Genomic DNA, 25,791 nt, shown 5'->3' on the forward strand with positions numbered 1-25,791 from the left:
ACCCTCTTTTTTTTTTTTTTTTTTTTTTTTTTTTCCCTCTAATGATATGAAGAAGGCAGAAACCTGGTTAACTGTGGTCATAAAGCAGCCTTTGTTCTTGCTCCCTGCAAACTCAGGCAACAGGCTATTCTTGCAGAATGATCCCCTACATAGGTCTGGATTGAGGAGTCCTTGCTGACTCCTTGGGACTGAAGTCCAAATGAACCATATGGGGAAGCATATGGGGTTCATGAACCCTTCTTTCTCACCTTCACAGCCCAGTCTTTCAGCTTCCTATTGTGTTGGGTCTGTCTGGGATGGAGTCACCTTTTCCTGCAGCAGCCCACACAGTGCTGTGCTCTGCACTCATAGCTGGAACAGCACTGGTATCACTCCAGTGTTGTGTCTGCTGCTGCATAGTGCTGGCACAACATCAGGACTCCCTCCAAGCCCCCGAGAGCCAGCAGGCTGGGGGTGGGCAATTGATGGGGAGGGGACATCACCAGGGCAGCTGACCTAAACCAACCAAAGGGATATTCCATAACACCTGATGTCACACTCAGTAATAAAAGGGGGCCTCTCATGGGGGAGGGTCTCTCCTGAACAACCGGTACGCGTTTTGAGGCCCTGCTTCCCGGGACGTGGCCGAACATCGCTCGTTGATGGGAAGTAGAGAATAACTTTTTTTCCTTTCTCTCTGTGCTTCTGCATGGCCTTGTTGTTTCTTTTGTTTCTTTTTCTCCCCATTCCCTTTCCCTTTAATTAAATTATTCTCATCTCAAACCTCGAGCTCTTTGTGTTGACTTTTCTCCCCCTTCCTCTTTGAGGAGGAGGGGGAATGAGAGAGCAGTTGTGGTGGAGCTCGGCTGCCCACTCGAGTAAAACCACCACACCGATTAGGACAGGGTGGAGAGTAGCTGTGAACCATCTGAATTGACTCCACATCCCCGTTCCTCTTATGTAAGACAGCCAAATCCTTTACTAGGCAGGAAGGGGAGGCATTGTATTTATTTATTTGTTTGCTTTTAAGACATGGTAGCTCTTGTTCAACAACTTTAACTTTTCCTGATTGACACTTGCATAACAAAGGTATCATGGACACTAGACACTTTCTGTTTGATTCCTGCAGTGGTGGTTTTCACAGACTTGGTCATTCTCATTGTCCTCTGAAAGTCCTCCAGTCCTGTGCCTATGCTGAGGCACAACCTTGGGCTTGTGCTCAGGATATGGCATACACGGATGGGCCACCTCTTTAGTTGAAACCTTAAAGTAGTTATCTCAGGAAGGAGTTGAAGAGCATCTCTGGCATGTAGGCTCTCAGTGAAGAGCCAGAGATTTAGTTCTATTCTAAAGTAGACATCTGAATTTGCAGCCTTTCTACCTGTATTGACTAAATTTCCATTGACTGTAATTTGGAGCTTCAACATTCAAATTTCAAGCATATGAATCTGGAGATGAATTCTACATCACCCATGGAAGAACCCTTTGTAATGCATGTTTAATCCCTATCTTTAAATTCCCATCTCATCTTTAAATTCCCATATAATAATAAATTGCAATTTTTATCATTCATCCCCCATTCTATAATCCTTTTCAAAATGTCTAAGTAACGCATCAAACCAAGTAGAAACACCTTCCAAGCTCCTGGTATACAGTTCTAAGATAGAAATTTTACACTGCATTTATCAAATGAGCTTTTCTAACCTTAAGAGCTTTATATTTTTGAGGTAAACACCATCTACCAATTTGTTACCCTTTGCTTCAGTGATCTGATCTCTAACATCACTTATCAAATTGAGGCGTAACTTCCAAAAAGTCCCCAGTGCAGAAGCTCCCTTTGGGAGCCCCCCTCCAAAACATGGCTGCCTAAAGAGTACTTACCTTTATTTTCTCTTCGGGACACATCTTCTCCAAACGTTTTTAGTTAATGAGCACTTGTGAGTTCACAGGCTCCAGCAAAGGCTGAAGTTAGCCACAGAGTTTGTGTGATAGAAATCTTCATAACCGTGTAAAATGCCTGTGCGTGGAGCCATGTATTATCTCCTCAAATATAAATGATTTGAAATATTAATCATAAATTTAATTTTTAGTAACTTTTAAAGCATTTACCTAGGATTTTCTCTCTTGAATCAATACAGCAGAAGGATTATATTCTAATTTTCTTTAAAGGAATCCCTCGAACAATCCCTGTAAGTGCATGAGGATAGTTACAGAACTTGTGTTATGAAGAATCAGAGTACAACACCATGTTTACCACTTGAATATTTAATGTGTTGGAAGCATCTCATTTAACATTTTTGTTGTTGTCATAGTGCTTACTTACTTACGGCACTTCTCCATTCCTGATAGCACTATCTAGAGGGGTCAGTGACTCATTCACAGCTGACCATCTAACACAAATAACACAGGGTTCCTAGTGGGCTAATATTGTTGATGCACTGGTTTCCTTTATGTTACCATACTGAGAAGAACTCCTGAATTCTGAGTCTTGGCATGTACCCTGGCTTCATTTCAACTCTCTATTAGTACAAAAGCCAGTTCCGCTGTCTCCCATGTACCAGTACAGAAGTCAGACTCTCTCCAACCCACTGTAAAAGGAAGACTTCCTAAACAAAAGTCACACTGTACTTTCAAAAGTTGATTACAAGGGAAGCAGGGATCCACAGCAGCCCCCAGTAGGAAAGTCTAGCTGCAACCAACCCTAGGAGGTACCAAGAGGAACACCAGAGGCACATCATTTTGTATTATTATTTCTTAAAAGTAAGAACAAGCTTGTGCTTGCAACACAAGCAGAGTTCAATAACAGTATCTCTGTGATATTTAATCTTCTGCTGCCTCAGGAATAGAAGCCTGCTTTCTCAATCCAGTTCTCACCCACTCCTGTCCCAGAAGAATACAGCACTAAGACTACCTCCATCCCACCATTTTAATTTGAAGAGAAAAAAAAAAAAAAAAGAAGAAATGAAGAAAGAAAGAAAAAAAGTTTTAAAGACTTTGTAGCTATACTACCAAGAGCAGTCATCATACTCTGCTCTCAAAACACTCCTGAGAGGCACTGTACAATAGGATATAACATAATGGACAATCATTTCCCAATCCAAGATCAAGAGCACTGAAAAGGTGGATGTCTGTGCACAGACTGAGTCCTATAAGCCCTCACAGAAGGAGTTCTATCAGAGGGCACAACAGAAGACAATGAAGTGCCCCAGACACACTTTATTTTATTAAAAAAAAAATCATATTGGGCCCCCTACTACTAAGTCATGTAAGTACAGGAGGGGACCCTAATGACTTCAGATACCAACAAACTAAGATACCCTTCATGATACTCTAAGACACAACCTGCATGTTTTCAAGTCTTTTGCTGGATTAGAAAGCAACAGGGTTTCAGTTCTCAATATGAATACACAGTATTTTTGAACTCCTGGAAACTCTGTTTCAGTTAAAAGAAACCTGAGGGATATCACCCCAGAAGTAAGCTTAGAGTTTCAGGCTTTTAATTAAAACAAGCATTAAAGGTAGAACCATTGCCCAAGGCTGTTCTTATTTAACCATGTGAACAAAATGCCAGAAAAAAAATATTTTTGCCATGCAACAATGGTCTGTCCCAGTAATCCTACAACACACAGCCATGCTCTGGGCAAAGGTAGGATAATGTCACAGTACATTTCAGGCTTGTCCTGAATTTCCATCCTGGATCATTCATAATCAGACATGAAGTAAATTCTAGTCCTGGAGGAAAAAGAAAAAAAGCACCTCCTGCCTTCTCTGAATCTGGTCTTAATTAATACCCCCTTCTCTTTTTATTTATTTATATCTTTATTTTTTCTAGTAAGGACAATGAATAAGCCAGGCTGCTTTGGACTGAATGTCCAGATATTGTCTCCCACTCTAAGTGCTGTTTTCTTAGCAAGAGGATCTAGACGGCAACTACTCCTTAGACACTGGATAGAACAAGTAACTCCTCACTCCTTCTCATCTTCCACCACGGACACTCTCAATTATTCAGTTTCACGGAGTTCACTCATTTTTAGTCAAAACTAGCAACAATGTGAAGGGCTCCACTCAACCTTGAAATCCTTTGGTGAAACAGAAAAAAGAAAACCACAAGTACAACTCAAAACTTCAGAGTGAACTCCCCTCAGCCAGTTTACAATCCAGCAGAGATACCTTTGCAGAGAATCCTGTCAGACTATTTTTTCCACAGATCACATGAGCTTCCAGCTCCTCAGTGCCTAAAACTGAGATTTCTAAATGACAATTTATGTCTTGGTGGAGAATAGGAGGCACCCGAATTCCTCCTCCGCCTGCCACTGCCGCTAATATAAGGCAGGGAGACAATGAGGGCCCATGGCCACGCAATGGATCAGACCAGTGAGGATCCCTTTCACCTGGATCTCCTGGCTGCCAGGGCAAAGACACTGCTCCTGTTGTCCTGAGAGACAAGCAGTGAAACACAGCAGCTGCCCATTATCTGCTGGGGGAAAAAGGGGCAATTCCATGTGACCAGCAAAAAATTGTCTTTACCTGCTTTGCTTCTCTACAGGAAGAGTTGACACAGCTTTGACCATCAAATGCATGGGGAAGTTTCTGCTGATGCATATGCAAAGGTGTGCATGGGGAACAGAGACCCAATGAGCACACAAGAGGAACAGATGTAAATCTAGGATGTTTGCTTGGGCATGTGAAGTTGATTATTCCTCTTTACCAGGCTTGGGATTTAGTCAGGACCAAACAGAATGAAAAGGATATTCTGCCTTACATGGCAGATTTGAAAAATACATCACTAATCCTAAAATCTGTAGGCTTGTGGTGAGCTATTGTGGGGGACTGTGGGCCTGTAGACAATGTCGTGGTGAGGCACAAAGACTTCCTCACAGACCATGTGTATCATTGTGTATAATCTAAACTAAAAACCTACCTATACATGGTGTTCACAATGACAACGGAAAATAACTCACATTTAGGGCTACTATGCTATTCACACTACTCTTTTCAGAAGCTCTCATCACTTTGGCATAATTTCCGGATTTCTGTCCATTCTACCAGTGGGGCAGAGGGATGCAGAATAAAAGCACTAGCTATTCAAAATGTACACTGTGCCCATTACTTGTTTGACTATATGAAGAATAACTCTTCACAATCCAAAACTACAACAACATAATGTTACTTCCTTACAAACTTTGCACTAATGGTCTACAGGTCAACCATTTTTACTTACGGATCTTTCAAAATTCCTCTTTTGCATTCCTCCATGTGCTCCACTTCATGTGACCAAAGCAGCAGATACCCAAACAATGCAATGAAGAAGTACATAGGGCACATGGTTTTGCCTTCAGCTAGATAGACAGCACCTCTGTATTGCGTGGGGCTCCTCAAGGAGACACTGTAGTCCACTATGGTCTCAGAACTAAAAATCTTATAGCAACATGGTTTGCAATATAGCAATGGTTTGGGTTGGAAAGGACTTTAAAGATGATCTGGTTCCAATCACCCCCCAGCCATAGGCAGGGATGCTTTCCACTAGATCACGTTGCCTAAAGCACCATCCAACCTGGCCTTAAGCGCTTCCAGTGATGGAGCATACATAGCTTCTCTGGGCAACCTGTTTCCTTGTCCTGTTATTACCTACTCAAGTAAAAAGTCCTTCTCCATCTTTTTATAAGACCCCTTTTAAGTATTGAAAGGCCACAATGAGGTCTCCCTGGAGCCTTGTCTTCTCCAGGCTGAACACCCCCAGCTCTCTCAGCCTTTCTTCATAGGAGAGGTGCTCCAGCCCTCTGATCATCTTTGCAGCCCTAATATCATAGTTACTATACTTCTATAGAAGACATCCAATATGTATATTCTCACTTTTCATAAAATGTGATCTTCAGCATTTATCTCTGACAAATTGACAATCATGATCAGACAATGAATTATACTCTGTACTTTTTTTCACTTTAGAGTAGTTACCACTACTCTCACTGAATCTCTGTTCTCTTACCAGTTTTCCAGTTAAAGAGCAATCACGACTCATTATCAAGTTAATAGCAAATAATAGAGAAGTTTTGCCATTTCTACCTTAGCGGATTTTTTTTTCCCCATTTGATTGGGAAAGGATTGAGAAAGGAATGGTGGAAAAAATAAATAATGTCAGCCTATCTTAAACCTATTTTGTAAATGAAATTAAAACTATCCCCTTACTTTTGATTAAAATTGCTATTTAAATGATTTTCACTATCCAGAAATTAGTAAGCATCATTGTTCAGTGACTCCAGAAGCAGCTCCAAAATCCCTGAAGACTTTTCCTCAAAAGGCACATTCAATGACCTTGAAATGATACATAACCACTCACCACTGGCTTAGTTCATTTTCCAAAACCCCTTAAAATTATTATTTAGAATATATATATATATATATATATATATATATATTTCACAGGAGCACAACAAGGAATAAACCAACAAGTACAGGACTTAGTCTTTAACAAATCCACTCATCAGAAATCTCAAAACCAAAATAACCAGTGTCTGTTAGATTTAAGTATATTTCAAAGACTATATATCAGTGAACAGTTGTAGTTCAATGTATTTTGTTCTGTTTTTTAGACAAAAAAAAATGTCTCAATGTTCCACTTGGCATAAACCAAAATGATCAAAACTGAGAATATATCAACAAGTATTTGTAAAACATGTTTGTAAAATACTAGCTCTACCATGTAATCTTCTAGACTACACTCCAGCGGAAAACTTACAAAAACTTCAGAAAGGAGATCGTAAAACCTTTGCTTGACAATCTGTTTACATTCTTAAATCATCTGCACAGAAACCTCTATGTTTTTATTTTCTTGTTTGTTTTTAACCAGCCAGGACTGCTTGTAAATTACCACAAGTGGTTTGGTGAGCACTTCTGCCAGCTTCTTCAGTACCCCTGGATGAATCCTGTCTAGATTCATAGACTTATGAACATTCATACAATGCGGTAGATCACCTACAGTTTCCCATTGGATTATAGGTGTTTCATTCTGCTCCCTGTTACCATCTTCCAACTCAAGGGGCGGGGTATCCTCAGAAAAATTGGTCTTGCTAATAAAGAGTGAGACAAGAAAGGCATTAAGCACCTCAGTCTTAACCTCATCTTTCATCACTACATCTTTTGTCTCTGTTCTATTGTATTTCCAGCAGACATCTGAGAAGTTGAAGTCCCCCATGAGAACAAGGGCTAGCAATAGCGAGAGTTCTCCTAATTACTTACAGAACTTAATCTACCTCTTCATCCTGGCTGAGTGGTCTATAACAGACTCCCACCATAATATCTGCCTTATTGATTGGCCTATGTGGTAACCTTTTGAAAAATAACACAATTAAAGAATATTTTGCATAATAGTCAAAAGTTAAGGGTACACCAGTGCTAATAAGCCTTTATACAGATATGGGGTTATTCAAAGCACTCCAGAAATAAACCTGATTATGAAGCCAATTGAAAGCAAATGTGAAGCAGTTGCATTCTCAGGAAGCTGTCAACATTTAGTAAGTTCTGTTGCAGAATTATGCTGCAAACCAAGGTGCATGTAAGACCTTAAAAAACTGAAAGAGCAATTTCTTTCCCCTTTCACTTTTTTCTTTCTTAGTCTTAATGGCTTCACAAATTGGGAGCCAACAAAACTGAACCAAGACGTCATGTTTCAAATCTGTCTAAAGGATTTACATACTTAGGCACCAAATTCAGCATTTGTGTATCAATAGAATGTAAGAAAAACGTGTCTAAAACCTAAGTCATGGAACTTATTGAACATTTGTGGGAAAACTGTGAAGTTACAGTTCAAAACTGGATAGAATTGATCTCAGAGCACTAGTCCATTCAGCACATCCCAGGCATCCCAGAGGAGCTTAGAATGAGGTAGGCAAAACATCCATCTAGAGGTAACAGATACTGTTTTCCATGCAATTTGGTCTAGACACAAACCTTTTCTCTCGTATTCTCCTCTCACTAACACACATGTCAATGGAAGCTACATGCCTTGAAACTCCAAAGAAATCACAGATTTCCATGCAAGGAGCTAAGAAATGCAAAACTGCAAAGGAAAGACAGAGAGCAAAGGAAGAAACGGTTTGCTTACTGCCCTGGTTTCTGTTGGGATAGAGTTGATTTTCTTCACTGTAGTTGTTATGGTGCTTTTTTGTTTGTTTATTTTTTTTTTGATTTAGGAGAAAAATAATGCTGATAACACACCGATATTTTAATTTTTGCAGACCAGACCTTACACAGAGCCACGGCCTTTTCAGCTTCTCATGCTGAAGAGGCTGTCAGTGCAGCAGGAGCTGGAGGGGACACAGCCAGGACAAGTGACCCAGATTGGCCAGAGAGAGAGACCATACCATGTGGCATCAGGCAGAACAGTAAAACTGGGGGGAGTTGGCCAGGGGCAGGGGTACTGTTGCTTGGCTGGGCATTGATCAGCAGGTGATGAGTAATTGTGTATCACTTGTTTTGTGTATTATATTCCCCCACTCCCACCCCCCTTTCTTTCCTATTACACTGTCCTTATCTCAACACACAAGATAATTTTAGTCTTTTTTGCCCCAGTTTTCTCCCCCATCCTTCTTCTGGGGACAGGGGGAAGGATGGAGTGAACGGCTGTGTGATGCTTAGCTGTCTGCAGAGCTAAACCCTAACACTTAAAACTGGTCTTGAGGAAGAAATACAGAAAACAGGGTTAGCTCTAACATTTTACAAGACCCCCATCTGCCATAGCATACTCCAGACAGGTAGCAGGACTGCATGCCTTCCATCATTTTAAAATCTCTTTCCCCCCCCCCAGTTTTAATGAGTTACAATACACTGTAGTCACGAAAAATCATCATTGAATTTTACTTTCAAGTTTGAGTCAGTAAAATCTCAGCACAACACAGAATTAACTGTTTTCTCTTAAGCTCTTGCTGATGTCACTTCATTACCCAACCTCACTTTTTCTTGGCAGACAAAACACCCAGTGTGATGTCACACTGGTTCTCATTCCGACTACAAAGGATAGAATTTGGCACAAAGCTGCTACAGAACAAGAAAATCAAGCATTGAATCAGTTTATAATTTCTTAAGATTGTCAATTTTGAATTTAAATCCACTTATTAGATACTTTATCAGTCCAAATATTTAGATATTTTTTGGTTTATCAGCAACTCACACATTTCAGCTCTCAGGAAGAATACCATTCTGGACACGAATCAGAGAAGGCAGCTTTTAAGTTACCATGAGTTAACAGTAAAAGGACTGCATCACTTATAAAAGATAGAATTCTAACATTTTATCACTTCCCATTAAATGTATTAAACCATTATATTATGCGATACTCTGTAGCTGGAACAGAAATGCTAGAGATGTTTTATCTATAAATACAACTAATTTTCTGGAGTGTACCATTTTATGATTACAAAGGCATTAAGAAGCTGAACTTTTCTGCCTATTTATGATATTAGCGCACAATTTACATAAAATATTAAATTATCTTCAATAAATATCATGAAAGTTAAAGGTATTAGAACTGACAATTCATAATTTCCTTTCTAAAATGGGTTAAAATACATTTTTGTACCCTCTAGGTCCCAGAAGCTCAGAAAAATCCAAACTTCTTCCAACACTCTTACTCCTAGGCTACCATCAATAAACAGCAGCATTTTATCCTTGATTTGGTGATCCAGCATTAAAAGATCTACATAATTCTAGTTCATAGCAATATATACTTTAGTTTTTCCTTCGTCTTTTGTCCTGGGAACCCTTGGACACAGAGAGATGCAAAATGGACATCTCACCAAGTTAATTTGATTTTGTGATTACCCAATCATGTGCAACAAAAGAGAATTCAAAGGGGTTATACAAGAGGCTGCAGAAACAAGACTTTTAAAGAAACGATGAATGCTGCATTAAAGAGAAACAAAAAGGTGTATTCTTTAGTGTACTCACATGGCTGCACCACTGTGTTCTGTTTGTCAGGATTAGTAGCAAGGCTTATGGTTTAACTCGAACATCATCTCTAATACCAGCTGTCCAAAACAAATGGGCCCATTGCCCATTTTCATCTTAGACAATCAACAGCAAAAGCTATGGCCGAATAATAATGTAGTGTTCATGCTACATCAGCAGGATACTAACTTGTATGTGTCATAGGATGATAGGAGAAATCAGTTTGGAAGAGAAGCAAGAATATGCATTACACTGCAAACTAAGTTGCCTGGAGTTAATCTTGAACAGTTGAATTCCATTACTCTATTCCATTAATCATTAAACAAAAGACAGAAATAGAGAAATTTGCTTATTCTATTCTTTGCTCTTCTCTGGCCTATATCCTTGATCTTCTCATATCACTATTTCCTAAAACAGTGTTTTTTAAAGATAAAATCTGTGAGCTAAAAAATTAATGTAAAATGTATTTTTTCTCTAATTTGATTTATCATATGAAACATGCTCTGAAGGTAGATAGTACTTTTACAACCCGAAGAGAAAACTGTAAGATCTTGTTATATGAAAAGCTCTTAGATTAGTAACACGGATTTAGCCATCTAAACCCATCATTTTGTATGATATTAAGTCATCTAGTTAAGATGGGTAAATAGACTAATAAATTTCTTGTGATAACAGGTTCTTGAAAAAGAAAATAACAGAGAAACAAACAAAAAAAACCACCACCTACCCACTCTCCCCCAGAAAACAATACAACCACCAAATCTTTCCTCCTTTAGTTTACGCCAGTTCTTGGTTATAGACCTTGATAGCAATATGATCATCTCTGCTTGGTAGGAATACATCCTGGCAAGCTGCAACTGCATTACCCCTGTGACAGCTCCTAGAAAGTATCAAGAAATTCTCAAGCTATGTGTAGGGGATAGCTAAGAGAAAGCACTCAGGCAGAGGCACAACAGATTCAGCTAACACACTGACAGCCACTGACAAGCAGGTCCCTAATGATCTTGCAGCAGAAAATAAAACTTTCCCTGCAGTCAGAAAATTAGAGGGACTCTGAGACTTACAGAGGTTTAATACTGTTCCCTGACACCAGGTTGTAGTGCTGCTGGATGTTTTCCTACAGTAATAAAGATGAATCTGGTTGCAGCTTGTTGCTGTGTGTTAAAGCTGAGGTGTGCACCTACACACATCTAGATGAAATTCAGCTCTTTGAAATTACATATTCTCTACACTTGCAGCTCTTAGAGCTTGCTCATAACTGCATGACCAACCGCAATGCAATTAGGCACAGTATAATATAGGCAAATGTAAGCGAGAGCACACAGAGATACTGAAGTTTAATATCCACTGCGATTCTGAGATAACCGTTTGTTTTCAGAGTCTGAATAGAAACTGCTATTGCAAAGCTTGGAGTCATCTAACCAGCTCTACCCTTCACTGTTTCCACTTTGCTGTTACAGGCTCCACACATGAAGGACGTTTAATCCACTTACCCTGTGACACATGCACTGTTGTACTGTTTCCAAATAACTTCACAACATTGTCTGTAACCTGGGTCCCCTCACACCTGTTCAGTATAACCTCTCTCAATCTCACCATCAGCTCCACCGTGCCTGACTCTCAAGAGCCTTACCAGCAGAAAAGGTATTCCAAAACTAGCGAGGGACAAGCTTAAAGATCATTCAATGCGAATATCTGATTTGCAAAACAAACAAACAAACAAACAAACAAGCAAACAGTGTTTTGCAAGTCATCTTCCTGACTTGCAAGAAAGAAAGAAAAAAGTGGAGGGGAATGTACAAATTCAGAAATACAATTGAGTAAAAACAACAAAAATAACAAAACAACAACAACAAAAACTGGAAGCTTAACCAAGAGGGAGTAAAAACTGCTCATCTGCTGCTGCTGCCCAGTGGCCCAGAGCAGTGGGTGAAGTTCTCACAGCAGAAAGGCCACAAGAAGGGATGGCCCACGTCAGGCCAGAAGAAGCTCAAGGTGCTTGCAAGAGCCCATTTCACTACGGGAAGAAGGAAAAATGGCCTCAGGAGTGGCCACTGTTGGCCAGACGCAAGTGAGCTTGAGTCCAGCCTGCACACCATGGCCCTTGCAGTGGGCAGCAGCACAACTGGGGGAAGAAGTAACCATCATTTCCAACCAGCTTTTCTCCGAGCTGTGGATCTTAAATTAGTTAATTGCATCTTTTTCAGAAGCCATTAAATAATAGATAATCCCTGCCATCCTTTCATTTTTTCTTGCACAAATTTATCCCACCTCAGATGGCTGCTGTAGACAGAAACAAGAAAAACCTCACCAAGTTTGATTCCAGAGACATGCAAGCAGCAACCTCTTATCCTTTTGTTCTGTCTTTCCAATCCTTTTCTCCCCCAGGTTTTCTGATGCCCAGTGAATTGCAGGATGCCCAAGGCCCCATGGGACAGTCCAGGCTGCCAGAGCCTGCTTGGAGGTAGGCAACACAGGCTGACGTTTCGGGAAGACCAGCCTTTGAGGGCAAGTGCAGGTCAACAGGCTGAAGGCCTGAGGTTTTTCTATCACCAAGGACCCTATTTTACTTCAGGAAGCTATTTTTATTTCTTCAATGCATTAATTCTTTCACTCATTCTCTGAAACACAGAGCAGAACTTGACAGCTTGCTTACTGTAAAGACATTCAGAAATTTTATATGTGCTTGTAACAGCCTAGTTATTTATAAAACGGGAAAAAAGGTGCCTAGTAATGGTAGTTCTTCACTGCTCCTACATTCTTCATGTTCCTACAGAAATCCATTTGAATCTTTAGATGCTTCAACAAAAAACCTGCTTGCAATGATTTAGAAAGATAAATCTAAGTTTGAAGTAATGGAGGCCCAGGTTTTATTAGCACATCACTAAGTCTAAGTAACTTGAGACTGAGGCATTTTAAAAACAAATTAGTATATCAGCAAATACATTATTACTAAATGATTACGTTCATCTCAAAGATCAGACCTTAACATGTTCCAATCTTCAATTTATCATCAATTCCACCAACAGAATAAATGTAGATACGCCAAGCTTTTAAGAATTAAAATTGTTAGTCTGATTTATGATTTAGAAAAGAGGATTACATCCTGTTCTAATTATTAAATATGCAGGGAAATTCAAATTCCATCTGAGGTGGAGGAAATTCTTCTATTCACTTTCATGGGGACGGACTTTAACTCTGGAGTATGATCGATGACAAACCCTATTACCTGCTGTACTGCTTTGGGCTGGGATAGAGTTAAATTTCTTCAGACTAAAAGAAGAATGAATAATAACAATGATAATAGTGAAGAAGATTAACAGATTAATTTTATTCCAGCCCAAACCAGTACCACTGCATAAAACCTTACTGAAGTTGCTGAACTCTACAGCACAATTGGTCTTTTCATTTTCCACAGTAGCTCTGTAGGAAGGCTTCTGAAGCTTGTTACAGGTACGCATGTGGTCAGATGGCCGGCCCTGGAGTGCAGCACACACCCAGAAATGTTGCTGCCCACGTTAGTATCCCACACAGCATAAAATTAGTTCCACAGAACTGACAGCACAAAGACAAAATACACGGTGGTTTGGATGGTAAATATTTACAGACTGTCGAGTTGCAGCTGCATAACTGCTGCTGTGTTAAATATAGGTGACTCAGAATCCTGAAGCCATGACGTTCATTTACTTTAGGTATAGAAAGGATGTTCATTCCTAAACAGGTAAGCAGCATACATCTGAGAAGGTGCACCGTTTTTTCCTTCCCGAAAGTAAACGTTTCATACATTGTTCAGAAAATAAACTTGTTTTCATAAAAGTCACCACAAGGCAATTTTTCCTTTTCATCAGCTTAGTCACGGCAGGCAGACACGTAGGCATGTTTGAAATGCAAGCAAGCAGCAAGCAATGTTTTTCAAACGTGTCCTTGTGATTTACTGTGGCATGAATAGGAACATTTTAATACCTACAAGGCTACAGGACATCATTTGAGATTATACTCCTGACAAAATATGTAAACGTGATTTATTTATCCATCCCTCTTTCTGTCAAATATTAAGTTTGCACAATCATTTATATTCTTTAAGCTTCTTATGACCAACTGATGATGAGTAAGTGTATATAGCTACACATAAAAAGGAAAAGGGGCAGATATGCATACACACACACACGATGAATGAAGTATTACAAAAATAAATAAAAAATAAAAATGTAAAGTACTTTGCTTTCCCTTTCCCACCACATTTCAGTTTATCCATATGTTTATAGCTTTCCACTACTAGCATTCTTCTTCCCATCATCATTTTTGAGCTAAGACCTCTGATTTCATTGGAAGTTTGACAATCTCATGTTTTGATTAAATTTCCCAGATTCTTTTTTTTTTTTGTTATTATTATTATTTTTAAAACTAACTTACATTCTGATATAAAGTTTCCAGACCTCAAAGCAGAGAAATAAATTTTTAACTATGAAAAGCCACTGCACAAAATAACATGTAATGATTTTTAAGCAGTTCTACTAGCTGGAGATCTGACAAACTTTTAATTGCCCTTCTGTATTTATTCCTAACCACATTTAAAAAAAATAATAATCTACTTTTACTGCTTCAAATCAAAAGTTTTTTTTAAAAAAAAAAGGAGGAAAAAACGAAGAAATTCAGAAATTCTTCCACTTTTGATTAGCAGGGGACAGAAAATTATACATATTGCTTCTTTTCCTAAAAAGATGCAAAGGAATCTAGCTATAATTTTAGCAGAAGGCATAACATTTTAAGTATATATTAGAAAGACATCATGATGCATTAATATAACACCATTTACCTGGCAATGAAAAAATATATGGACAGAATCAAATTGAAAGGGAAATAGGCATATTAATAAGTCTGCACAACGTATTCTTTTTAGGGAATGTTGCTCAAGGCTATACTTCTTCCAACACACACATTTTAAGCCACTGTGTAATTGAGTACCTTGCTGTCAAAGACTGCTTCCTAGTGTTATACATCAGGCTTCTCAACTACATGGTAGCAAAAGCTGCCTTGAAGTACAAGCAAACTACACACTAATCATAACACTGTCCCTTTGAAGTGGTAACTTTTTCTATATCTTACCCTTTAAAGTGCAACTTTTTAAAGAAACCATTTGTGACTTCATTTTGTAAACCCCCACAGACTCTCCTTCATGTCCCTGTAGCAAACTTCTTGCAGCTGTTCCCTCAAGTTCTTATTCAAAGCAATACCTTGATTCCTTTTCAGTCACCAAGGAAGAGGCTTTTAAGTTTCTCCTACACAGAACAAGATTCAAAGAAAGAAAAACAGCTCGCACTATGGGGCAGTGGCAACTTGATGTGATCGTCTCCAATAAATAGTTTAAAATTTAGACCTTAAAATTTGATTAATTTCTCCCTCAGATTCAGACATGCTTTTTTATACCTCTCTGGCCAATCTCACTGGTAACGCCAAAAGATTTTAAAAAGATATGATATGGAATGATCATACAATTAAATAGCTGAAATGTAAGTGACATGCAAATTCTTCATTAAAGACTTAATTAAGTAGGAACATCATTTTGTAGCCAGGTCCTGTTTAGTAACTTTTTTCTAGCCAGGTCCTGTTTAGTAACTTTCTGTTACTCCTGCATCCCATTGTCATATCACTTGTAGAGCCCCGGTGACAAAAAGCACCACCCTTCTGACATGGGCAACTTTTGCAGTCATGACTTTAAAAAGTACCTTGATCTTCACAATACAGTTTTTACTGATTGTTTTGAATGGCTGAAAAGCTTCTTCACTGTTATTTCTCCATACCTTGACCACCTCAGACTTAGCTTCTGATGCAGCCATGAGAAAACACCATTCTCAACAGCTTGCCTGCAGGGGGAGTGAAGCATGATGATCCTCCAAATGCTTCCCCTCCTATTTCAACAGGACTGAAAGCTTCCTCCCCTGCCATGAGCCCTACAGGGTTACAAAAACCACGAGAGGCAGAGGCTGAGCCCCCGCTAAGTGAGAGTGGGAAGGTAACGTTGGGGAGCAAGAGCTGGAAGCTTCAGGTCTAGCCTTGCCCTGCAAGTGCAAGAGCTTAATAAATACTTCAGCGACCTGATCCTTCCTCCACACAAAAGCCAAATACAAGTTGTATTTGGCAATGTTGGGTTTAAATTAAACTGAAATGCCTCCCACCCAATTTTGGTCTCTGGGCCACCACTCTCTTAAGGACTATCGGGTTGGGCATTTCTCCATTAGCATGGGGCAGCTGCTAAACTAACATGCTCATCGTCCCTGACATCTGGCCCTCAGCTCTAGATTAGCCTGAAGCCCTGTAAGTAAGTTCTGAGCCCCCTTCATGATGGCAAAAGCTGTTCCCTTGCAGCTTCCAGCTCTCAGGGCCCAGCTCCCTGAAGAAGCCGTGAGGTGCTGCAGTCAGGCCTCGCACGGCCTGGTGCAGCCTCCGCACAGCGACTGCCCTAAATCAATCACAAACACATCACCAGCAAAGAGATCAAACCTCCATATTGCTTGTTACCGCACATTTCCTTTTATCTCTTAAAAAGAGGATGATGCTCATTTCCCTTCAGCCTTGTCTCCCAGTTCGTACCGTTTATAAAACCCTGCTGTGATTTTCTTTTGTTGTTGCTGCTGTTGCATTTGCCTCCACCTTCCCCCCGCCAAAAAACCTCCGGGAAGCCAGCCATCAGCCTCTTCCAGGGTTGGCTTTTTATAACTGCTCTACTTCCTTTTATATTTGCTTCTGTGTGCATGCCTGCGCGCACGCCACCTGTATCTTCATTAATATTTACTGTCTGTTCAGGAGGAAAGTGCTTCTCAATTTACTGGCATATTTACCTCATGTGCTTTGCTGCACATGGAGTCATAAAACAGCGTCTTTCTCCATCCAAACAATGCAAACTTCATCTGACACCAAATTTCCCCTGCCGCCCCTCTACGTCTTCCGTTACTCGCTCCGTGCACAGAACAATTTGCAACCGCACAGATGCGTAACACAGTGATCTTTGAATGTACTTCTTGGTTCCCTCGCTCACCTTCCTCTCCCTTCTCTGCCCTGTATCTTGGCTGTCACAACCCAAGAACCGATGCTCTCCCCACTCTTTCCTCTTGGACTGCAGCCAGCTCTGACAGCTGTGAAGACGCATGGAGAAGGGGAGAGGCAGCACGGGCAACCTCTGAGCCGCCCCTCCAACTGCAGGGAAGCACAGCCCCTTCCCCTGAGAGGCGGCAGCACAGGGAAAACACACATTAGTTCCAAGCTGCAACTCTTCCCCTTACATCGCCCAAGGCATTGAAGCTAAACACTTCCACTAAATACAGGCACAAGCCTGCAGGCACAGTCTTGCTCTGTTTATGTGCTTTATGAAGCTCTTTTTTCCTATTGCAATCTTGGCTGCTTTGATAATTTTCTCGGATGGTTTTATTTAAACTGATCTCTCCCCTCTCGCCACGCTAATCTCATTTAGCTCTTGATCTCCTGCTACAGTGACTCCCCATGTGGCTAGAGCCAGGAACACTGCTTCTTCCCCTTTCACAGGTGCAGGTCACCACGATTCATGTACCTAGGGGGGGTTCTGTGGACACCGCCTGTTTGCCTTCTCTGCTACTTTCCTCACACACCTGTCACTGGTCTGATTTCCTTGCTGCTTCCACACTTCATGATTCCCTCTCCTGAATGCACTCATGAACCAAGTCAGTACCTGTCTTTCAAGCAACAGCTGCCTTTGAAACGTGCTCCCTTTCACAGAGACACTAGAGGTGTTCCAGGGAAAATGGGGAGAGTTACAAATACTGCTTCCTGCTTAACAGGGCATTCAGCTACAGGAGTTTCCTTCTCAACTCAGACTACACCAAATCAATCCAGCTCCTGAGTCATCTGTGGATGAGGTCACCAGGGTTTGCTGCATCATCTAGAAAGGACAAAATGTGATTCCTGAAATTCTAAACAGGCTTTTATAGACAAATGGATGGTATCCCTTAGTTCTGGAGTGAGAAAATTTAGGAGTTCATTTCATCCTCTCCTTCTTCTCCTGCCTTCTCTGAATATGTGAAATTGTGCACACACATATACATGCTATCAGAGCTCATTTCACATGAAATCTGTCTTACTGCTTCTACAAGAGGACTGCAGGACCAGATGCCTAGTGGGATAAGGTGAGGAAATATTGCAACTCAGAGCTTGTCCACCCAAGAAGCCAAAGGGAAAACAGAATTTGAAATCCCGTTAAACCCCAGAATAAGACAAGGAAGAAAACCTATGCCTGAAAACAGCACCAGGAGTTACCACTTACATCCCAAATAGTCAGCTGTTTCTGGCTTCCATTCTCCCTTCCTGGGAGAATGAAACTTCAAGACATTCCATTTAAATAGACAAAATACATCTTTAATATGACAGTAATATATAGTATTTGAACAAGTTCAGCTGATATTCTGTTAACTGACTTTCACCCCAAGAGAAATGTGGCCACATCTTCTACCGACAAAGCAACCAGACACCTAATTTTCATTTCACCAATCAGAACAAATTTATTGCACTTGTTTGGAGTGAGTGAGAATACCCATGGGTCATCACAACCTGTTCCATGCCTCTGGATGGTTACATTCAGCTGGTAAATGCTAACGCTTATTTGATCTAAGTACTCACCTAGAAAGCAAAAATAAGACACCAGCTTATTCTGTAGCTGAGAAACAAGCAAAACATATTGTAAAGGAGCCAGCTAACTAGATTAATTATGCTCACATTTTATTGAAGCACTTCTTTGCACTCTGAGTAGCTTCTTTTATCCTGCATGTGAACACATGAAAAACACATATACACATGAAACACATAAACAAAGCAAATGTCAGCAATGAAAATGCACAGCTTTGAGAATAGAACAAGCACCTAGAGGACCACTGGGGTGAAAGCCTAACACTCTGAGTACACCATCAGTTACGTCACTGGGCTACATTTCATCTCTGTACATTCTTAAGAAATAAAGGCAGTGTAGTGATGTAAGACACTATCAGCCATTAAGATACTTGCCTGAGTGCATATTGCACCTACTAAGGCTAGCAGAGTTACAATGTTTTAAACTCATTCTACCTTGAAGTTCTGGGTAGAGGAGAGAAACAAAACCCTGTAAACCCTGTACTAGCATATGAAAAAACATTAAAATTGTATCTGCCAGAAACAGCAATTTGTATCTCCCTTCACTGAATTCAGCACATACAAAATGTCTCCCTCCTTCTTCAGCATCAACTCAGATGATCTAATTAAAGTCATTTGACCAAATTTAATTAGGGAGAAAGAAAGAAGTGTGAAGGAAGGGGTGTACCCAGGTGTACCCTTTCATTCCTTGATTTGTACAGGGAAGGGAAAGGAAGCAAAATGCAACGCTAACCCAGAATCTGGCAAACCCCATGCTCAGCCAGGGTCTCTATTATGAAAAGGCACGGTAATAGTTTGTGTCCTTACGACTGTGAGACACCTAAGCCCATTTTTCAAGGCATTATTCTGAGGGTTACGATCTCACCCCTCAAACCCTACAATCCAGAACCCCCCTGGGACTGGGCAGGCCATGAGCTGGCAGGTGAGACACCATCCTGTGAACAGGTCCCCCATGGCACCAGGAAAACAGATGCCAGCAAACCCCATGCAGAGAGGAACTTCAAGAAAAATCCTGACACTACTATTCTAAAAGTAGTGGCAAAGAGGATTTCAGAAGTTATTTGCCTAACAGCACCTTTTCATTTTTTATTTATTTATTTATTTTTTTTTTCTTCTTAAAACCCTTAAACTGTATGCTAAAATAGAATGGACAAATTACCCATTTTTTAATTTTGTTTGGCAGTAAGGAGCAACAACAGAAACTCAGATCCTATAAGGGCAAAGTCTTTACACAGTCCATTCTGCCTTATTTTTGAGACACATATTCATGTTTTGTAAGCTCCCTCATTCTGAGGAATACACTTCATTTACACCTAGCAAGGAAGGCTAGTGCAGGCTTTGGTGTCCAGCCTTCCTGGCAGCCACCCATCCATACCCTCTGTCAAGAAATAAGAGGTGTGTGGAACAGGAGAGGGGATGCAGCATTGCCTACAATGTAAGAAATGCACTCTCTAAGGACAGGGATGAAATAACTGTAGGGGCAATGGTTTTACAATCTTCATTAAGACGAACACACACAAATAAAAGCAGCAACAAGACACACACACACAAAACCTACCCTGTGTGGAGCACATACCTGTTCTTCCCTGACTGCCCAAAGGCACTGAATACAGTTTTGCATTTGTCATCTTCTGAGAGTCTGCCTTAAGATAATTTGCCTCATATCAGATGAAACATATGTATTCCCAAATTTGTCTTTTGATGCCTTTGTTTATTTTTCAGCTTCCTGTCTAGAAGATCAGAAGTCCAGAAGGCACCACGCCATATCAAACAAGTTCATACTTGAAGCCCTTGAATCAATTCTTCAAAAGGAAGCTGCTTTATTATAATAGCATGTTGGAGTGTCTTCACTTTTCTCTAAGTAGATACATACTTTCCTAATTGAGATCTTAAAAACTCAATTTCCTAAACTCAATTTAAAAAAAAAAAAAAAAAAAAAAGGAAAATGACACCTACAGCATACCTAAGGTGAGTCAAACTCTACCCCCATGCCAGTCTGCAGCCCTTTATTGAGGTGCTGTCCTGGGTTGCAGGTAGTCATACAGAGAAAAGCAGCAACGCAAGTGTGAAATACGATCAGCAAGTTTTTTATTTCCAAGTTAAGGGAAATGGTTGAATGATGCACCAGAAGAGATATTAATCTTGGGCATTCTATACTCTTCTCTTTTCTGGGAGTAGCAGTAAAGCAAGGAAACATTTTTTCTTGGAAAGGAATGACAAGATGAAATATTCCTTCAGGCACCACATTCCTCATTTCTCTTTTTATCAAACAGCACGATGTATTTGGTTTAGCTGGGACGAAACCGGTTTATCAGTGACAAAAATGAGAGGTAGATAGTGGGAGAGAAATTGCAGAACTCCCATGCATAATAAAATAATTTGACTTACAATGCACCCCCAACAGCCGCCACAGGGGTTTAATGTGGCAGGAACCCCACCTTCAGCAGATAGATGCAGCTCAGAGAAAATTAATAAATGATAATGAAATTATCACCTATAAGAACTGCAGAAGTTCTAAGGCACCTCATTATTTTGAAGTCTATCAGATACCTTCTTATGTTTAAAATGAAAACCAAAAAGAAATAGATCTTAGTAACAGATGCATCACACCCCCCCCCCCCCCTTTAATTAAAAGTACAAATGCATTCCTGAAGAAACTTCTGATTATAGATCTCTATCTACTTAGAAAACAGTGTAATGAGAGTCAGTGGCAGGAATAATAGCTAGACAGACACAGATGAAAGATGGGGGACACATCTAATCATTATAAAATAGGTGATTATCCAGGGAAATCATTTAAAGACTTAAAATTAAATTGGGTGGTCATTAAAAACACAGGTAAAACAGAAAATACAGGCTCAATGGAGAAATCAATGAGTGCAAAATTTCATCTGCATAAGAAGTCACAGAATCATAAAGGTTGGAAGAGACCTCCAAGATCATCTGGTCCAACCATACCCCTAACTACCAATGTCACCCACTAAACCATGTCCGACCTTTCCTTGAACTCCCCCAGGGATGGTGACGCCACCACCTCCCTGGGCAACCCGTTCCAATGCCTGACTGCTCTTTTTGAGAAGAAATTTCTCCTAATTTTGAACCTAAGCCTCTCCTGATGCAACTTGAGGCTAATCCCTCTAGTTCTATCACTAGTGATCTGCGAGAAGAGGCCAACCCCCAGCTCCCAACACCTTCCTTTCAGGTAGCTGTAGAGAGCAATGAGTTCTCCCTTGAGCCTCCTCTTCTTCAGACTAAACAACCCCAGTTCCCTCAGCCGCTCCTCACAGGACTTGTGTTCCAGGCCCTTCACCAGCTTCGTAGCCCTTATCTCGACATGTCCCAGGGCCTCGATGTCCTTCTTGTACTTCCTTGTTGTGAGGGGTCCAAAACTGAACACAGCACTCAAGGTGTGGCTTCACCAGAGCAGAGCACAGGGACGATCACCTCCCTGGTCCTGCTGGCTACACTGTTCCTGATACAAGCCAGGGTGCTGTTGGCCTTCTTGGCCACCTGGGCACACTACCAGATCCTTTTTCTCTGCACAGCTTTCGAACCACTCTGCCTTAAGCCTGTAGCACTGCATGGGGTTGTTGTGGTTAAAGCGCAGGACTTAGCCATGTTGAACTTCATCCCATTTGCCTCTGCCCATTGACACATCCTGTCCAGGTCCCTCTGCAGAGCCTTCCTACACTCCGGCAGATCCACACTTCCCCCCAGCTTGGTGTTGTTCGCAAACTTATTGAGGGTACACTCAATTCCCTCATCCAAGTCATCAGAAAAGATACTAAAGAGGATGGGCCCCAACATTGACCACTGGTGACGAGACACCAGCTGAATTTCACTCCGTTGACCACCACTCTCTGGGCCTGGTCGTCCAGCCAGTTTTTAACCCAGAAAACAGTGTACCTGTCCAAGCCATGAGCTGCCAGCTTCTCCAGGAGAATACTGTGGAGACCGTGTCAAAGGCTTTGCTGTAGTCTAGGTAGACTACATCAACAACAGCCTTTCTCTCATCCACCAGGTGGGTCACCCAGTCACAGAAGATGAGGTTGGTCTGGCAGGAGTTTCCTTTCATGAACCCATGCTGACTGGGTATGATACCCTGGTGGTCCCACATACATTGTGTGATTGCATTCAAGATGACCTGTTCCATCATCTTTCCTGGCACCAAGGTCAGACTGACAGGCCTGTAGTTCCCTGGGTCCTCCTTACAACCCTTCTAATAGATGGGCGTCACATTAGCAAATCTCCAGTCACCCAGGACCTCTCCAGTTAACCATGACCGCTGATAGATGATGGAAAGCAGCCCAGCAATCACATCTGCCAACTCCCTCAGCACCCTCAGGTGGTTCCATCTGGCCTCCTGGACTTGTGACAGTCCAGGTGGAGCAGAAGGTCTCTGTTTCCACCTGAACTGTGCGGGGTTTCTTCTGTTACCCATCCCAGACTTCCAAGTCTGGCAGCTGAGTACCCCGAGGATAAGTGGTCTGACTAGTAAAGACAGCCATAAAGAAGGCATTAAGAACCTCAGCCTTTTTCTTATCCTCAGTAGTCATGTTCCGCCGTGTCCAGTAAAGGGTGGAGATTCTCCTTGGCCCTCCTCCTGCCATTAATAAACATTAAAAACATTTTTTGTTATCCTTAGCCATAGAGTCCAGAAGTCAAAACAGAAGATCAAATTAATTCACATACTTTACCTGGTGATCCATGATGGCTTAGACAAAAAGAAGATAAGATGATTTAAGTTCATAAGTTATCTTAACATGGATCTGTGGGCAATAGGCTACCGTTTCCTTGCTTCAGATCTAACGTGACTTAAAATTTAACACCTACACATCTGATAAACTCACAGAATTAGTAGGTGGCTGTAGGGGAAGCATGAAGAAAAATAGCAAAGAGAAGGAAGAATGTTTATTTCCAAATTAGAATATGGACCAGTGAAAAGGGTGATAAAGCAGATGGAAGAAAAAATCAAGTTACACTATGCTGCTGAAAAGAAGCTTTATGCTGCTGAAAAAGGGCCTGATTAGTCTTTGTTAAATAAACAGAGAGGGAACAGAGAGAGGGAGAAAATATGCTCTTGAACAGAAAGAAAATCCTAGTTCCATGAGTTTTCACACAGTAAAATTATTTATATATCATAAATGTTTCAGTTCCAATTAATCCTCCTTCTAGCCACAGTTACAACAGAATGCCTGCAAATATAAACACCTTAACCAAAGATTATAAGATTTTCTCATGACATTATCTGGGACTCAATTTTAGAGGCCGCAGTGAGTAATCTTAATATTGCTTGCACCCACAATTGGTAAAGCTTGTCCATGACTCTCAATAGTCTCATTGGTTTGAAGAACAGACTAACCCTTACCCATGCCCTTCTGATGCCACCGGAAAATACTCCAAACACATTCACACCAAACCTTTTTTTTTTTTTTTTTTTTTTTTTTTTCCAGATCTTCCATGCAAAACCAAACATTTACAAATTATTTTCTGCCTGGAAATCAGACAAACCCACTAGATTAAATTCTACTTTGATTAAAGCAATCCAGTGCTTTATGATGCAGTGATTGGAAGCTTATTTTGAATTTGGTTAAATAACATGATTAGGCCCTTAACATCAATACATGAACATTATAGAGGAAATTATTTCTTCTCTTTTAAATTCATCTTGTATTCTAAGCACAATAATATTTTCAAGAAAGATGGTAGTGAAGTCACTAATGCATCTGGATAAAAAGCATAAGTTTACTCTAATTTGCACAAATGCCTTTTTTCAACTCATTGGAAAGTTTTAATTTTGTTCTTGCATTAGCTATCCCTTCATGCTGTAAAAATACAATGATACACACAAAAAAATGAAAATAGACCTTATGCTTCAGTCTGCATCTATTCTGCCCTTTTTTTCATTACTTTTGAACAGATCAATGTAATGATGCAAGAAAATAAACCAGGAGTTGTGTTAATCAAGAGGCAGTGCAATGTTCTTTGGCTGAATATCAAACATTTTTAGATTTATTTTTATCAAAATAATTCTTTATTTCAACATGCACCTCATTACCCCTCTTACTCAAATGTACCATGCTGCATTTTTGCCGTATTGAATCTGTTCAAAGAGATCAGTCAAAAACAAATGTCCCAAGCTAAATACTATCATTCCATGCTAAATATTTTAAATAAAAAGTTTTTTTTTATTTTTTTTTTATTTTTTAAAGTAGAAATACGGCACAGAAAGCCCTCACAAAGGAGCATTACCATGCCCAGGAAGTGCGTCTATCGTACACTGCTGCTGCAGAGAAGGGAGCCTAATAGGAGCCTGACCAAGAAGGGCTGAGGCTGGTGCAAGTGAAGGGGCTGGTCTTCCTACTGACCAAGAGCAGCACAGACAAACCCACCTTACTTTCTTCCATCTTTACCTCTGACATCAGAAACAACATCTAAAAACAAACAAACAAACAAACAAAAACCTTAGAGCATCTGGCATTTCAGAATTTGAAATGCTGGCACATTTAGCACTTAATGAAATATGGGTACTTACTGCTAAGCATTAATCCCCGGTATATTTCACAATAATGGGAATGAAGAATAGCTTGTTCCTTAGCCAGTTCAGAGCAACAGAGAAAAGAGAGACCAGGAAGATCTTGCACAGCATACACAACTTGTCGTCTTACTCCAGTTTAAAGACTACATCGCAATAGGAAAGGCATGATTGTGTGAAAACAGAATATATATATATATTTTTGCTTCCATCCACCATATTAAAAAAGCACATCAAAATCTAGTTCTCACAAATGCTTATTTACAATATTACATATAAATTCAAATTGCCATGTGGAGGGAAGCAGTTGAGATAATGGAATTGCAGTGGGACAAAATAAGAATATCTCCCTGAAACAAACTGACCTGTACAGAGCAAATGCCTGTTTCTTTATCCGTGGTAAAACAAACTCGCAATCCAGACAAACTTATTCATGCCAGTTAATATACTTCTCCATGATACAAGCACTACTATTTTAACAATGAAATGTAAAAACAGGCTGTAAACTGTATAATAGCCATGTTGATTGTATTGCCTATATTCTGTCAAGTACTTCATCATGACAAAACTATTTCAAGAAGTTCAGGGCTTTCAAACACCTACAAGTAAAAGAGTATGGATGGAAATATTTTTCCTTGGAAAACATTACTTTATGCGCTTGTTTGCTACTTTCTTGTATCTGC

General features: G+C 40.3%; 1 protein-coding gene and 1 long non-coding RNA gene across 4 annotated transcripts in view; both read right to left on the bottom strand.

Moving 5' to 3' along the window:
- Window positions 1–25,791, bottom strand: part of FRMPD4 (FERM and PDZ domain containing 4) — a 306,613-nt gene that overhangs the window by 123,916 nt on the left and 156,906 nt on the right. The window lies entirely within an intron of this gene.
- LOC118173114 lies at window positions 35–1,399 on the bottom strand. The gene is made up of 2 exons (XR_004754028.1): window positions 873–1,399; window positions 35–273 (listed from the first exon to the last, which is right to left on the bottom strand). It is a non-coding gene; the product is annotated as an uncharacterized LOC118173114 (long non-coding RNA).

This window comes from Oxyura jamaicensis, chromosome 1 (assembly GCF_011077185.1).
Source record: "Oxyura jamaicensis isolate SHBP4307 breed ruddy duck chromosome 1, BPBGC_Ojam_1.0, whole genome shotgun sequence".
NCBI classification, from domain to species: Eukaryota; Metazoa; Chordata; class Aves; order Anseriformes; family Anatidae; genus Oxyura; species Oxyura jamaicensis.